Genomic DNA, 15,608 nt, shown 5'->3' with positions numbered 1-15,608 from the left:
CAGGTAAAATTTATATTTTGAGAATCCTCATACTCTCATGAGTCTAACCATACCCAAATTATCTAGATCCAATGTCAAATTACCAATTGAAACTCGAAATTTAGGTCTAAGAACTTTCTCCAAATTTTCCCCCAATTTTCATCCCAAATCCAAATTTATATGACAAAACTAAGATTATATTATAGGAATACAACTAGAAAGGAATTAGCAATCGTTACCCACTGATTTCCTCTTCAGAATCCTCAAAAAATCGCCCTCTCCCAAGCACTAAATCAATTTTCTAACTTTGGAAACTAAACCCTCGAAATTTTTATTTTTTGCCCAGTAAATCCGCTTCTACGGTCAAGGGACCGCACCTGCGGTCCCGCTTCTATGGAAAAACAAACGCACCTGCAAAAATTCATTAATTCCCCCAAATCCGCCTGCGACCTATTTACCGCATCTGCGATCACGCAGGTGCGTGGACACTTCCGCACCTACGGATCCTAGCCTTTTCCTCACTTGGCCGCTTCTGCGGCTTGATTCTGCATCTGCGGGAATCACACCTGCGGCCTCTCAACCACAGATGCGGTTATGACAGCAGCCACAAACTTCAGCTGCATCTCCCAATTTCCTAACTTTCTGTTAACCATCTGAAATCATCCCGAGGCCCCCGAAACCTCAACCAAAAGCACGAACAAGTCATATACCACTATCCAAATTTATACAAATCCTTAAAACACCTAAAACAACATCGAAACATGAATTAACCATGGATTCAAGCTTAAGAACTCCAAAAACTCTCAATTTATGTTTTCGATCAAAAGTCTATCAAACCTAGTCTGAATGACCTAAACTTTTGCACACACGTCACATTCAACACTACGGAGCTACTCCAACTTCCGGAATTTCATTCCGATCCCGATATCAATATCTCACTATCGAACCGAAAACTTCAAAAATTCAACTTTCGGCATTTCAAGCCTAAATTAGATACAAACCTCCAAAACACAATCCGAACACGCCCCTAAGCCCGAAATCACCCATCGGAGCTAATAGAACCATTGGAATTCCATTCCAATGTCGTCTTTACAATGCTCCGACTATAGCCCAAATTCTACAACTTAAACTCTAATTTGGGGACTAAGTTTCCCAAAATACTCCAAACCTCAAAACCGAACATCCCGGCAAATCAAAATGGTTGAAACAAACACGGGGAACACAGTTAACTGTGGATCAGAGCGTTAATTCTTAAATCGACCGTCCGGGTCATTACATCTTCCTACACTTAAACATTCGTTCATCCTCGAACGAGCATAGAGACATACCTGAAGTAGTGAAAAGATAAGGGTAACGGCTGCACATACCCTGCTTGGTCTCCTAGGTCCCCTCCTCGACCGCCTGACCCCACCACTAAACCTTCACTGATGTAATGTTCTTTGACCTAAGCTTTCTAACATGCATGTCCAATATTGCCACTGGCTCCTCAACATAAGATAGATCCTTGTCCAGCTAGACTGAACTGAAATCCAACACATGCGACGGATCACTGTGATATCTCTGAAGCACAGATACATGAAATACCGGATGAACTCTTGCCAAGCTGCGAGGTAAGGCAAGCTCATAAGCAACCTCTTCAACACGTCGCAATATCTCAAAAGGACCAATAAACCTCGGACTCAAATTCCCTTTCTTCCCAAATCTCATAATGCCCATCATAGGCAAAACCTGAAGCAGAACCTGCTCTCTAACCATATAGGAAACATCAAGAACCTTCCGGTCCACGTAACTCTTCTGTCTGGACTGGGCTATATGAAGTCTATCCTGAATCACCTTAACCTTCTCCAAGGCATATTGAACCAAGTCTGTGCCCAATTATCTAGCCTTGCCCGGATCAAACCAACCCATCGGGGATCTACATCGCATACTATATAAAGCCTCGTACGGTGCCATCTGAGTGCTGGACTGATAGCTATTGTTATAGACAAACTCCGCCAATGGCAAGAACTGATCCCAAGACCCTCTAAACTCAATCACACACACATAGCATATCCTCAAGAATTTGAATAGTGCACTCGGACTATCTGTCCGTTTGAGGGTGAAATACTGTACTCAGCTCCACCTGAGTACCCAACTCATATTGTACGGCCCTCTAGAACCGTAATGTGAACTGAGTACCTCTATCTGAAATGATGGAAATTGGAATACCATGCATATGAACAATCTCCCGGATATAAATCTCTGCCAGACGCTCCGAAGAATATGTAGTACACATAGCAATGAATGCGCGGACTTGGTCAGCGGATCCACAATCACCCAAATGGCATCGAACTTCCTCAAAGTCCGTGGGAGCCCAACTACAAAGTTCATGGTGATCCGTTCCCACTTCCACTCTGGAATCTCTATCTGCTGAAGCAACCCACCCGGTATCTGGTGCTCATACTTCACATGCTGACAATTGAGGCACCAAGCTACAAACCCAACTATATCTTTCTTCATCCGCCTCCACCAATTGTGCTGCCTCAAATCCTGGTACATCTTCGTGGCACCCGGATGAATGGAATACCGCGAACTATGGGCATCCTCTAGAATTAACTCCCAAAGTCCATCAACATTGGGTACACAAATCCGACCCTGCATCCTCAATACCCCATCATCACCAGTAGTCACATCTCTGGCATCACCATGCTAAACCTTGTCCTTAAGGACAAGTAATGGAGGTCATCAAACTGACGCTCCCTGATATGATCAAATAATGAAAACTGAGAAACCACGCAAGCTAGAATCTGACTAGGCTCCGAAAGATCCAATCTCACAAACTAGCTAGCTAAGGCCTGAACATCCATCGCCATGGGCATCTCCACTGTTAGTAAATAAGCCAACTCTCTGCCCGACGACTCAAGGCTTCGGCCACCATATTGACCTTGCACATGTGATACAAAATAGTGATATCATAGTCTTCCAGCAGCTCTAATCACCTCTTCTAACGTAAATTAAGGTCCTCTGCTAGAACAGGTGCTGCAAACTTCGGTGATCGGTATAAATCTCACAAGGCATGTCGTACAAATAATGATGCCAGATCTTCAAGGCGTGAACAATAGAAGCTAACTCGAGATCATGGACAGGATAATTCTTCTCATGTACCTTCAACTCTCTGGACGCATAGGCAATCACCCTACCGTCCTACATCAATACCGCTCCAAGGCCAATTCTCGAGGTATCACAATAGACAGTATAAGACCTCGAACCTATCGGCAATATCAAAATTGGGGTTATAGTCAAAGCTGTCTTGAGCCTCCAAAAGCTTGCCTCACACTCTTCTGTCCACTGGAAAGGAACACCCTTCTGGGTCAGCCAGGTCATAGGAGCTGCAATCGATGAAAACCGCTTAACAAAATGATGGTAATAACCTTCCAAGCCAAGAAAACTGCGGATCTTTGTAGTTGAGGATGCTCTAGGACAACTCTACACTACCTTCACTTTCTTCGGATACACCTAAATACCCTCACTCGATACCACGTGGCCTGAGAACGCCACGGAATCCAACCAAAACTCATATTTTGAGAACTTAGCATATAACTTCTTTTCTCTCAAAGTCTAAAGCACAGTCCTCAGGTGTTGCTCATGATCTTCTCGGCTCCAGGAATACATCAGAATATCATCAATAAAAACAATGACGAACGAATCAAGATATGGCCAGAACACATTGTGCATCAAATGCATAAAGGCTACTAGGGCATTGGTCAGCCCAAATGATATAACAAGGAACTCGTAATGACCATATCGATTCCTGAAGGCAGTCTTCAGCATATCTAGCTCCCGAATCTTCAACTGATGGTAACCTGAGTGCAAGTCAATCTTAGAAAACACCCGTGCGCCCTGAAGCTGGTCAAACAGATCATCAATACGATGCAAAGGATAACGGTTATTCACTGTAACTTTGTTCAACTGGTGATAATCAATGCACATACGAATAGAACCATCATTTTTATTCACAAACAAGACAGGTGCACCCCAATGTGATACACTGGGCCAAATAAAACCCTTATCAAGCAATCCCTGTAACTGATCCTTCAACTCCTTTAATTCAGGAGTGGCCATGCGATACAGAGGAATAGAAATGGGCTGAGTTCCCAGCAATAGATCGATTCCAAAATCAATATCTCTATTGGGCGGCATGCTCGGAAGATCAGCTGGAAACACATCAGGAAAATCCCGTACTACTGGGACTGAATCAACTGTAGGGGTACTAATACTGACATCTCTCACATAAGCTAGATACTCGTCACACCCCTTCTCAACCATACGCTGTGTCTTAAGGAAAGAAATAACTCTACTGGAAGTATGATCTAAGGTACCCCTCCACTCTACTCGTGGTACACCTGGCATAACTAGTGTCACGTTTTTGGCGTGACAATCAAGAATAACATAATGGGGTGACAACCAGTTCATGCCCAAGATAATATTAAAATATACCATGCTGAGAAATAATAAATCGGCTTTGGTCTCAAAACCACTAAGAGCAACCACACACGACCGATAAACATGGTCCACAACAAGAGACTCTTCTACAGGAGTAGAAACATAAACAGGGGAACTTAAAGAATCCCGAGATACATCCAAATGCGGAGCAAAATAAGAAGACACATAAGAATAGGTGGAGCCTGGATCAAATAAAATCGATGCATCTCTATGACAAACCAGGACAATACCTGTGATGATAGAATTGGAGGCGACAGCCTCGGTACGGGTAGGAAGGGCATAATATCTTGCCTGGCCTACCCCTCTAGGGCGATCTCCACCTCTAGCTAGCTGAGCAGGTGGGGTAGTAACTGGAGCTGCAACCATAGCCTGATAACTTTGCGAGGCACGCTGTTGCTGAGAAGTCTATGGAGGTGTACCCCTCCTAAGTCTGGGGCAATCCATTACCATATATCGTGTGTCACCACACTCAAAATAAGTTCTAAGAGGACGTGGCAGCTGTGACTGGCTTGGGCCAGGTCTGCTGGACTAACCACTAAAAGCACCCCGCACATAAAGCGCGTTAGATATTAGAGGTACATAATAAGGCTCCTGAGGCCTAGGAGGAGTTGGAATACTACTGGCTGCTAGAAGAGTTGAATGAAAAGGCAACTCATATAACCTCTACCATGACGACCTATAGCTGGGGCATGGGCACAAGAATAATGGACGACTTTCGAGACCTCTTGGCCTCCCTCTCCGCTCTCTCCCTAGCATGCATACCCTCAATCCTACTAGCAATTCTCACCACTTGCTGATAAGAAATATCCATCTCTAGCTCACGAGCCATGCTAGACCTGATGCTGGGAATAATCCCCTCAATAAACGGATGAACCCTCTCGTGAATAGTAGAAACCAAGGCTGGGGAATGTCTAGCCAAGCTTAGTGTAACAGACAGCATACTCCGAGACAGTTATAGTACCCTGGCGCAAATACTCAAACTCTGCGTGCCATGCATCCCTGAGGCTCTGAGAAACATACTTACTTAGGAACATATCTGAAAATTGAGTCCAAGTTAGGAAAGCAGCCTCATCCGGACTATCTAACTCATAGGTGCGCCACCACTCATAGGCGACTCCTGGAAGCTGGAAGGCAGTGAAGGAAACCCCGCTCGATCCTGATATACCCATGGTACGGAGAATACGGTAGCACTCATCTAGAAATCCCAGAGCATCATCTGATGCTAGACCACAGAATATATGAGGCTTGTACTTCTTGAACCTCTCAAGCCTCAGCTACTCATCCTCGGAAACCGCTGCCCTATCCTCGGGCTGATCTCGGACTGCAGGCCGTACAGGAATAATCTCTAGAACCTGATCAACATGCACTTGCTGCTCAGGAGTGCGGGTGGCGGGAGTCTGTGCTCCTCCCCCGGCCTGAGATGTGGCTGCAGCAAGGGGAAAAACCCTGCCTGAGCCAGAGTGGTGTACATGCTCATGAACTGCGCAAGAGTCTCCTAGAATGCTGGAGTAGTAGTAGCAGTGGGCATATCAGGTGCCTGGACTCTGGCTGGAACTGGTGGTACCTTGGTGGAAACTCACGCAGGTGCTCTGGCTGCACCACGTGCGCGTCTTCGGCCTCTACCCCAGCCCCAGCCTCTAACGGCTGCAGAAGGGGGCACGGGTGCCTGATCGTCTCGGGTAGCACGTGCCCTCACCATCTGTGAGAGAATATAAGACAAAAGTTTAGACTTGTGATATCAAAATCTCGCACGACAAGGAAATCAAATGAAGTGGAATTTTCCTAACAATTACATAGCCTCTCATAGATAAGTACAGACGTCACCGTACCGATCCGCGAGACTCTAATAAACCGGTTTGTGATTTATGACTCCTATGAACCTAGAGCTCTGATACCAACTTGTCACGACTCCAGTTCTCCCTCTGTGAACTATCGGGACGGCACCTAGTCTCTACGACTAGGTAAGCCTAACAAATGCAAAAAAAGGAACAATTGCAGAAAAATAATAATTAAAAATCGAGATAACAAAATGAAACAATGCTTAAGATGCCGCCTGGCATATAACAATACAAAATCTCAACCTAACACTCCCAAAATCCGGAACCCCATGAATCATAAGCTAAGAGTTTACACAAAAAGCTCTAACTCCAAAAATATCTATCAACATGGAAAATATAGAAGGGCTATACTAGTACTGAGAATAGAAAGGGACTCCTCGGTCTGCAGACGCTGCAAATATACCTCGAAGTCTCTACGAAAATGCCTTGCCTAAAACGTGATAAGACTGAGTGGAAGTATCTGGATCTGCACATGAAAAAAATGCGCAGAAAGGGCATGACTACACCCCAGCGGTACTCAGTAAGTGCCAAGCCTAACCTCGGTCGGGCAGTAATGAGGAAAGTCAGGGCCCTATTGAGATTAAATGAAATATAAGGTATAACATTATAGAATAAGATAGTATAATTAAGTGTAACAGTAAGAAATGACATAGAATAGAAAGAACAATATCAACTATAATATAGGCAAAAATGATCACGGAAAGGAGTACAACTCAACACAGAGATAACAACCGGGTATCTCCCAGGATACCGTCATGTAGTCCCAATATACATATCTAGTGGATCTCCCAGGATACCATCCTGTAGCCCAACTCATAGTGCGCGAGGATCTACCAGAATCCCGATCCGTAGTCCCAAATGTAAATACCAAGTACTGGGGGAATCTACCGGGTGCAGACCTGTAGTTCCAATATAAAAGTGCAGGGGGATCTCCCGGAATACCGATCGGTCGTCCCAAAGTAAACATGCAGGGGGATCTCCCGGGATACGGTCCCGTAGTCGCAAAGTAAACACACAGCAACAACAAAAAGAATACATAGTTCAATTTAAATTCCATACCAAGGTAAAACAGGTATTTCTAGCCTAGCGTGCTGTACATAATCCAAATAAGGCATTTTGAGAAAGTAAAGCAATTAAGTCAATTAGACATGCTTCCCTAAGCTAACAATAGGCTTAAATTGCAAGTAGTATAAACATGAAAAGAAACACAATTATAATTACTTAATGAAAACTGGATTTTTAACAATTAGCACAAGTACGCACTCGTCAAGGCATTTCAAATATCAATAATACCAATTCCTAAGGGAAGTTTCCCCCACATAAGGTTAGGCAAGCCACTTATCTCGAACCGACTCAAAATCAACCTCAAATCATGCTCTTGCCACGAGGAATTGACCCCAAATGGACCAATTCTATTCAATTTAATTGCATAATGTAAATAACACTTCAAGTAACTGATTCTACAAATAAATTATAAGCTAATACGCGAATTTAGGTAAAATGACCAAAACTTCCCTCGGGCCCACATCTCGGAATCAAGTAAAATTTATATTTTGAGAATCCTCATACTCTCACGAGTCTAATCATACCAAATTATCCAGATCTAATGTCAAATTCCCAATCGAAACTCGAAATTTAGGTTTAAGATCTTTCTCCAAATTTACCCCAAATTTTCATCCCAAATACGATTTAAATGACAAAATTAAGATTAGAATATACGAATACAACTAAAAAGGGATTAGGAATCGTTACCCACTGATTTCCTCTTCAAAATCATCCAAAAATCTCCTTCTCCCGAGCTCCAAATTAATTTTCTAACTTTTTAAACTAAACCCTCGAAATTCTTATTTTCTACCCAGTAAATCCGCTTCTGCTGTCAACGGATAGCATCTGCGGTCCGGCTTCTGCGGAAAAACAAACGCACCTACGAAAATTCATTAATTCCCCCAAATCCGCACATGCGACCTATTTACCGCATATGCGGTCACGCAGGTGCGTGGACACTTCCGCACCTACGACTCCTAGCCTTTTCCTCACTTGGCCGCTTTTGCGGCTTGATTTCGCATCTGCGGGTGTCGCACCTGTGGCCTCTTAACTGCATATACGGTTATAACATCAACCACAAACTTCAGCTGCAACTCCAAATTTCCTAACTTTTCGTTAACCATCCGAAATCATCCCGAGGCCCCCGGGACCTCAACCAAAAGCACGAACAAGTCATATACCACTATCCAAACTTATACAAATCCTTAAAATACCTAAAACAACATCGAATTAACCATGGATTCAAGCCTAAGAACTCTAAAAACTCTCAATTTACGCTTTTGATCAAAATGTCTATCAAACCTCGTCCGAATGACCTCAAATTTTGCACACACGTCACATTCAATACTACGAAGCTACTCTAACTTCTGTAATTCCATTCCGACCCCCGATATAAAAATCTCACTATCGAACCGAAAACTTCAAAAATTCAACTTTCCGCATTTCAAGCCTAAATTAGCTGCAGACCTCCAAAACACAATCCGAACACGCCCCTAAGCCCGAAATTACCCAATGGAGCTAACAGAACCGTTGCAATTCCATTCTGATGTCGTCTTCACAATGCTCCGACTATGCCCCAAATTGTATAACTTAAACTCTAATTTACGGACTAAGTGTCCCAAAACACTCCGAAACTCAAAACCGAACATTCCGGCAAACTAAAATGGCAGAAACAAACACGGGAAATGCATTTAACGGGGGATCGGGGTATTAATTCTTAAAACGACCGGGCGGGTCGTTACAGATACCTACATATATGCTCGTTACCTTGTATATACATTTACCCCAACACATTACAATTAGAAAACAAGGTTATTTTCTAAGGTAATTTCCCTCAAACAAATATTAGGCAAGATAGTTACCTCTTCTGTAACAAGCTTCAAACGTCCAATAAGACTTTTCGTCTATCCGCGACCTCCAAATACTTCAAATCTAGCAAAAAATACTTAATGAGGTCAAATAAAATCATAAAATCAATTACGAACAATAAAATTTTAATTGTTAATCAAATTTCAGAATGTCAACAAAAGTCAACCTTAGCCCATATGGTCACAACCTGAGTCTAGGGCTAGATTTGGTTGACTCATAACCCTACGAGTTCAAATATGTGATTCATTTTTAAATTTGAGTTTAATTCAATATTCAAATTCTCAAAATGCACTCTCTTAAGTTGTAGAAAAAATGCAAATTTCACTCTTAAGCTATCTTGACATAAATAAAGCATAATAAGTCTCGCAATAACAACCCAAGCAAAAATACGACAAATAAATTCCAAAACGCGATACTATGAAGTCATGAGCTACTATGTGAAAATACAACTGAGTATCATAAATATAAGAGTGTCGTTCGAATAAGATAAACAATATATAATAAGAAGAAAATAACTTCAAGGGTCTGATCAAGCCGTACTACCTTGAGTCTCCTAAGCCATCAAATGGGCACCCTCTTGAGAACCACAATAATGCCAGAATCTGCATAAAAATGTGCAGAAGTGTAGTATGAGTACAAAGACAACGCGCACTTAGTAAGTATCAAGAGTAATCTCGGTGAAGTAATGGCGAAGTTCAGGTCAAATAATACTAACTAATAAATATGCATGTATAGTTCATGCATATACATAGCAAGGCAATGGAAGGATATATACCACGAATTAGAGATTTAAATCATGAATCGTATTATCTTGCCTATCAGAATCAATGCCCACAATATAGGCATCAAGTAGCATCTTAAGATATATATATATATATATATATATATATATATATATATATATATATATATATATATAAAGGAAAATAGTTTATGATATTGCATAAATGATTCACTTCTGAGATCAAGTTTCCACCTTCATATTTAACTCATCAACCAATATCAGCACAAACCGACACTCATTAGTGTCTTACAACTCTGTATCTACGCTGCCAAGAGAGAAACATGTGAGGGCAACGCTGGGAGGGAAGGATCTATATCCACATGATGCATGGTAGAAACCTCATTCAATAACAATAACTGCACGACATATAAATCATGGCATGTAAATACCAATCCATTAAAATATCCAAATATTCTAACATGAATAAATAGGCTCACATAGCCATATGATCAAATAAAATATAAGTCAAGAAGAACTCTCAACCAAACAAGCCACAAAGAAGTCAAAAGTCTACCTCGTGCATGAATAAACCATGATACCTCATATACGCTCGTTACCTTGTATATACGTTTACCCCAACATATTACAATTAGAAAACGAGGTTATTTCCTAAGGTAATTCTGCTCAAACAAAGATTAGTCAAGATAGTTACCTCTTCTGTAGGAAGCTTTAAACATCCAAAAAGACTTTTCGTCTATCTGTGACCTCCAAATATTACAAGTCTAACCGAACAATACTTAACGAGGTCAAATAAAATCATAAAATCAATTACGAACAATAAAATTTTAATTCTTAATCAAATTTCAAAAAGTCAAAAAAAAGTCAACCTTAGCCTGTATGGTCACAACCCGAGTCTAGGGATAGATCTTGTTGACTCATAACCCTACGAGGCCAACTATGTGATTAGTTTCCAAATTTGAGTTTAATTCAATGTTCAAATTCTCAAAATGCACTCTCTTAAGTTGTAGAAAACCCCCAAATTTCAGTCTTAAATTTCATATTGTAGGTATATAAATCCATCAGGAGTCAAGATATATGATCAAATCTAAATAAAAATTATTTACCCTCAACATTTTAGTAAAATCCCTCTTCAAAATCTTCTCCTCTTGTTCTCCAAAACTCAAAAATGGTAAAAATGAGCTAAATCCCAAATTTTGGAAATAAAATTCCTCTGCCAACGATTTAAACATCACGATAGTGAGCACTAGCTTATGCAATCGCGAAGCATAGAGGTCCACCACTTGAAGTCCTTTTACGCGACCGTGAATACGTACATGTGATCGCAAAGGCCAACTGACCAGCCTTCTACGCGATCGGAGACACCCCTATTGAGACGATGATTCACCAACTTCTAAATCTACGCGATTGCGAACCATCCCATGTGATCGTGAACCACAAACTCCTCCAGCCCACACTCCTTCTACATGATCGCAATGCTAGCAACGCAATCACGAGAAACTGTTGTGCATTAGAAAATCAACAATTCAATCTTAGCTTAAAATGATTTAAAACCACTCTGAAACTTAATCCAACCCCCTAATACCTCGTCCAAGCATCCTAACAAGTCCGTATACCCTTGTTTGATAGGAATGTGTTAAAGGTAAGTTTCACAGAGTGGTGGTCAGACCGACTATATTGTATGTGGTTGAGTGTTAGCTAGTGAAGAACTCCCATATCCATAAGATGAATGTAGTAGAAATGAGGATGTTAAATTGGATGGGCGGGCATATCAGGATAGATAAAATTAGGAATGAAGTTATTCGAGATAAGGTGAGTGTGACCTCTGTAGACGATATGGAGATTGGGACTTAGATGGTTCGGACATGTGACAAAGAGAGGCACAGATGCCCCAGTAAGGAGGTTTGAGAAGTTAGCCTTGGAGGGCCTAATGAGAGGTAGAGGTAGGCCGAAGAAGTATTTGGGAGTGATGATTGAGCAAGACATAGTGACGCTCTAGTTTACCAAGAACATGACCCTTGATACGAAGGTGTGGAAGTCGATGATTTGGGTTGAAGGTTAGATAGTGGAGCATTTTCCTTGTCTATACCTGTAGTTTACAAACTCTCATGTTTTTATTGGTCTTAGGTATCCATTACTACCGGTTATTTATTTCATTTCGCTCATCTTACTATCTTGTTGTTATTAATGCTTCTTTTTCATGGCTTCTTATTATTGTTTCTTGCCAATTCTTTTATTATTGTTGTGCTCATGCTTTCCTCAAACAAGGGTCTATTGGAAATAATCTGTCTATCTCAACAAGGTAGCGGTAAGGTATGCGCACATTCTACCTTTTTCAGACTCCACTGTGTGAGATTATATTGGATATGTTATTCTTGTGTTGTTGAAATAATAATTTTAACAAGATTAAGAGTATAAGTATATTTAATATACTACATATCTTATCTTATTAAATGAGTATAAAATACTTATCTCTACTTGGTCCGTTTAATGCATATAAAATGTACTAGCTTAAGAAGTTGGAATTATACCATTCCCAAACAACAACAACAACAACAACAACAACAACAACAACAACAACAACAACAACAACAACAACAACGATTACTCCAGTATAATGCTACAAGTGGGGTGTGAGGAGTATAGTGTGCATGCAGACCTTATCCCTACCGTGTGGAGGTAGAGAGACTGTTTTCAAAAACCCTCAGCTCAAAGACAAAATGAAAAGGAACAGTAACAACAGTAATATAGTAAAATAACTTAAGCGAGCAAAATAACATGTGAAATATAACTCCACGAATACAAATACAAGTCTAATACTACTGCCATGGCTCTGGCAAAGGAATGCACTCAACTACCCTCTAATGTTCTACTCTAATCTTCGAGTTTCATACCCTCCTATCAAGTGTCATATTCTCCGTAAGTTGAAGTTGCTCATGTCCTCCCTAATCACCTCACTTATAATCAAGATAAATTATATTTAATTTTGTGCAACAATCATTCTGATGGCTTGTCAAATTCCATAATTATATAGTGAACATAATCTTTATAACATATAAGAACCGATGATATAATCTTCTGCGTATAAGCTAAACTATATATACTAAGTCATCTACTATATAAATAAAGGACACATGCGATATATGATCGATTCAAATCATTATTAAAATTAAATAAATATTTATTCCATAATAAATACTATATCCAAACACATGATTAGTAGTATATATTCCACATTTAGAAGTGATTTCTCTAGCACAACACATTGAGTATGCATCATAAAAAGTTTTCTGCGATTACTACCTATTGTGTAATGCATCTTTAAAAGATATCATTTCTATAAGGTTACCAATGAATATGCATCATAAAAAGTTTTCTGCCGTTACTACTTATTGTGTAAATATTTTTAACATACACAGAACTTAAACTCTTTTTGTAAATTGTAAGTTCTTACTCTTGAATTTTCCTGTAGAGTTCTTGAAATTCCACTTGAATTTGGATTGGAGTAGAGTTTTCTTGTTGATAACAAATAGGGGCAATAGCTAGTTTAAAAGATAGTTCTAGAGCATCACTAGATATCAGCTTTTTTCGTATAATAATTTATTTTCTACTATTTATTAGTTTAATTACGAGACAGTTCGACAGCCCAGTTATCAGCCAGAAAGGTTACATAGAGAAAAGAAAGATAAAAAGAGTGATCACAAGTAGCTGCTAAATTATACAACCTGCTTAGGTTAAATAATTCCTATGAGTTGTATTGAGAAGTATACTACTGAATTTGGATTATCTTAATATCATAAATATATTTTTCTATACAGTTTCCCCGATGTGATATTTAAACATCCAAAAAAAAAAATACATAAGTTACTCCCTGAACTTGTCCCGAAAAGTGAATTTTCCTTCCCAACCTTTACGGGTATCATTTTTGTTTAACCAAAAATAGTAATTTCGGTCAAAGCTTTATTTTAGAAGAACTCGGGTTACTGGTAATCAATATATAAAATGAATAAAAGAAATTGACTTTGATAATAATCAGATGAACGGAAGAAAATAAAGTAAATCGGTATATTTCAGTAATATTTCATGTTCTTACAAATGATCAATCTTCTCCTTTTATAGCTATTTCTAAGTAGTACGTTTCGTTTCTTCCATAATTGAGCCATTATTGTCAATTAATGGCATTTAATGACATTTAATGTAACGTTACAATCAGCAATCATATTTGATTGAATACAGATTCCTTAACGTTTCTGTATTTAATGCCCAATAGTTCATATCTATTCCTTATTTTCTATCAGATTCATTCTCTTCCGTTATAAAGAGGTTCGAGCACCTGCCTTCCTTGCCTTTTATCTGAATGACTACACGTGCCTTTTGAAGCTCGTGCCTATTTGATTATTCTTCAACACTTGCTCTTCTTTAATTGGTCCACGTGTCATGACGTGTCATCTTATAATGATATCCATATATAAATTTAATTTTTCCCAATAAAGATAGTCCTCCACTTGTCATTTATTCATCAATAGAATATTTGGGAAGTGGACCTTATTAAAGTGGGAATATTTGCCGCCATTTAATTTTTCCCTGGAACTAATGCTTCAACTATCTCTTCCATTTAATGTCCATGACACGTGGTGTCTCATGGTTGGCTCTGCAACCTTTCAGCGCCTTTTAAGGCTTTTTTACGGCTTCACCAATTACGAAGCGTCAGTTTTCATTTTGACGTTTCCATCATTGCACTTTTTCCTTTGACGGTTGCTTCTGACTATAAATATAACTTTTTACCCTTGTCCTTTTCACAAAAGTTCAGAATATTCAATTCTAATATTCTTCTTCCTCATACTACTATGTCTTCTTCAAACCCTAACCCTCAGAGAGTTCCCATCATTGACAACCTTTCTCTTGCTCCTATTAGAAGTAGGAGAGGAAGAAGGCTTCGTAGTTAAGGGTCTTCTTCATCACGAATCCTCTCTCTTCCTTCATCGAGTTCTACTCCTCCGTTTAGAACTAGAGGTTCCCTTTCTCAAAGGTCTTCTTCTAGAGTTAAAGAACCCTCTGAACCTCTTCGTGAACCTTTATTAGAGGAAATAGTCCCTGCGGAACTATATTTCTACAACAATAGAGAATCCCTGAGAAACCAATTGTCCTCTTTAGATCGTGCTTATACTTATCCGACTTAAATCACAGAAGGTCTGATTTCAATAGGTCGTAGAGATTGCCATTGGGGCCATGACTTTCCCATTATAATCCCTAATGTGAACCAAAGAATCACCTCCTACTTAGCTGGATTTTCTTTTGTTTGCACTTACCCTTTCACATTGGGTTTTAAGCCTACTATTGACCCTTTTATACTTGAATTCTGTCATTTTTTTGACGTTTGCTTAGGTCAAATTGGCCTTATTGTATGGAGGGTTGTTGCCTGTTTGAGGCATTTGACCAACATGGCTGGCGTGCCTTTTACTTTCTCTCTTTTAATCCACCTCTATTCTCCTAAACTCTTTCGTCAAGGCGTCTTTACTCTAGTGGCAAGAAGCAAAAGAGTTCTGGTCTGTCCAAATGATGACAAAGACTGTGGCTGGTACGCCCGGTTTGTTGCTGCCCCCACTATTGGTTTAGTGGGTGATGAAAATGTTCCCTTCCCTAAGAAGTGGAAT

Source organism: Nicotiana tabacum, chromosome 1 (genome assembly GCF_000715075.1).
Source record: "Nicotiana tabacum cultivar K326 chromosome 1, ASM71507v2, whole genome shotgun sequence".
Classification (NCBI taxonomy): Eukaryota; Viridiplantae; Streptophyta; class Magnoliopsida; order Solanales; family Solanaceae; genus Nicotiana; species Nicotiana tabacum.
Note: the sequence above shows the minus strand (reverse complement) of the source record.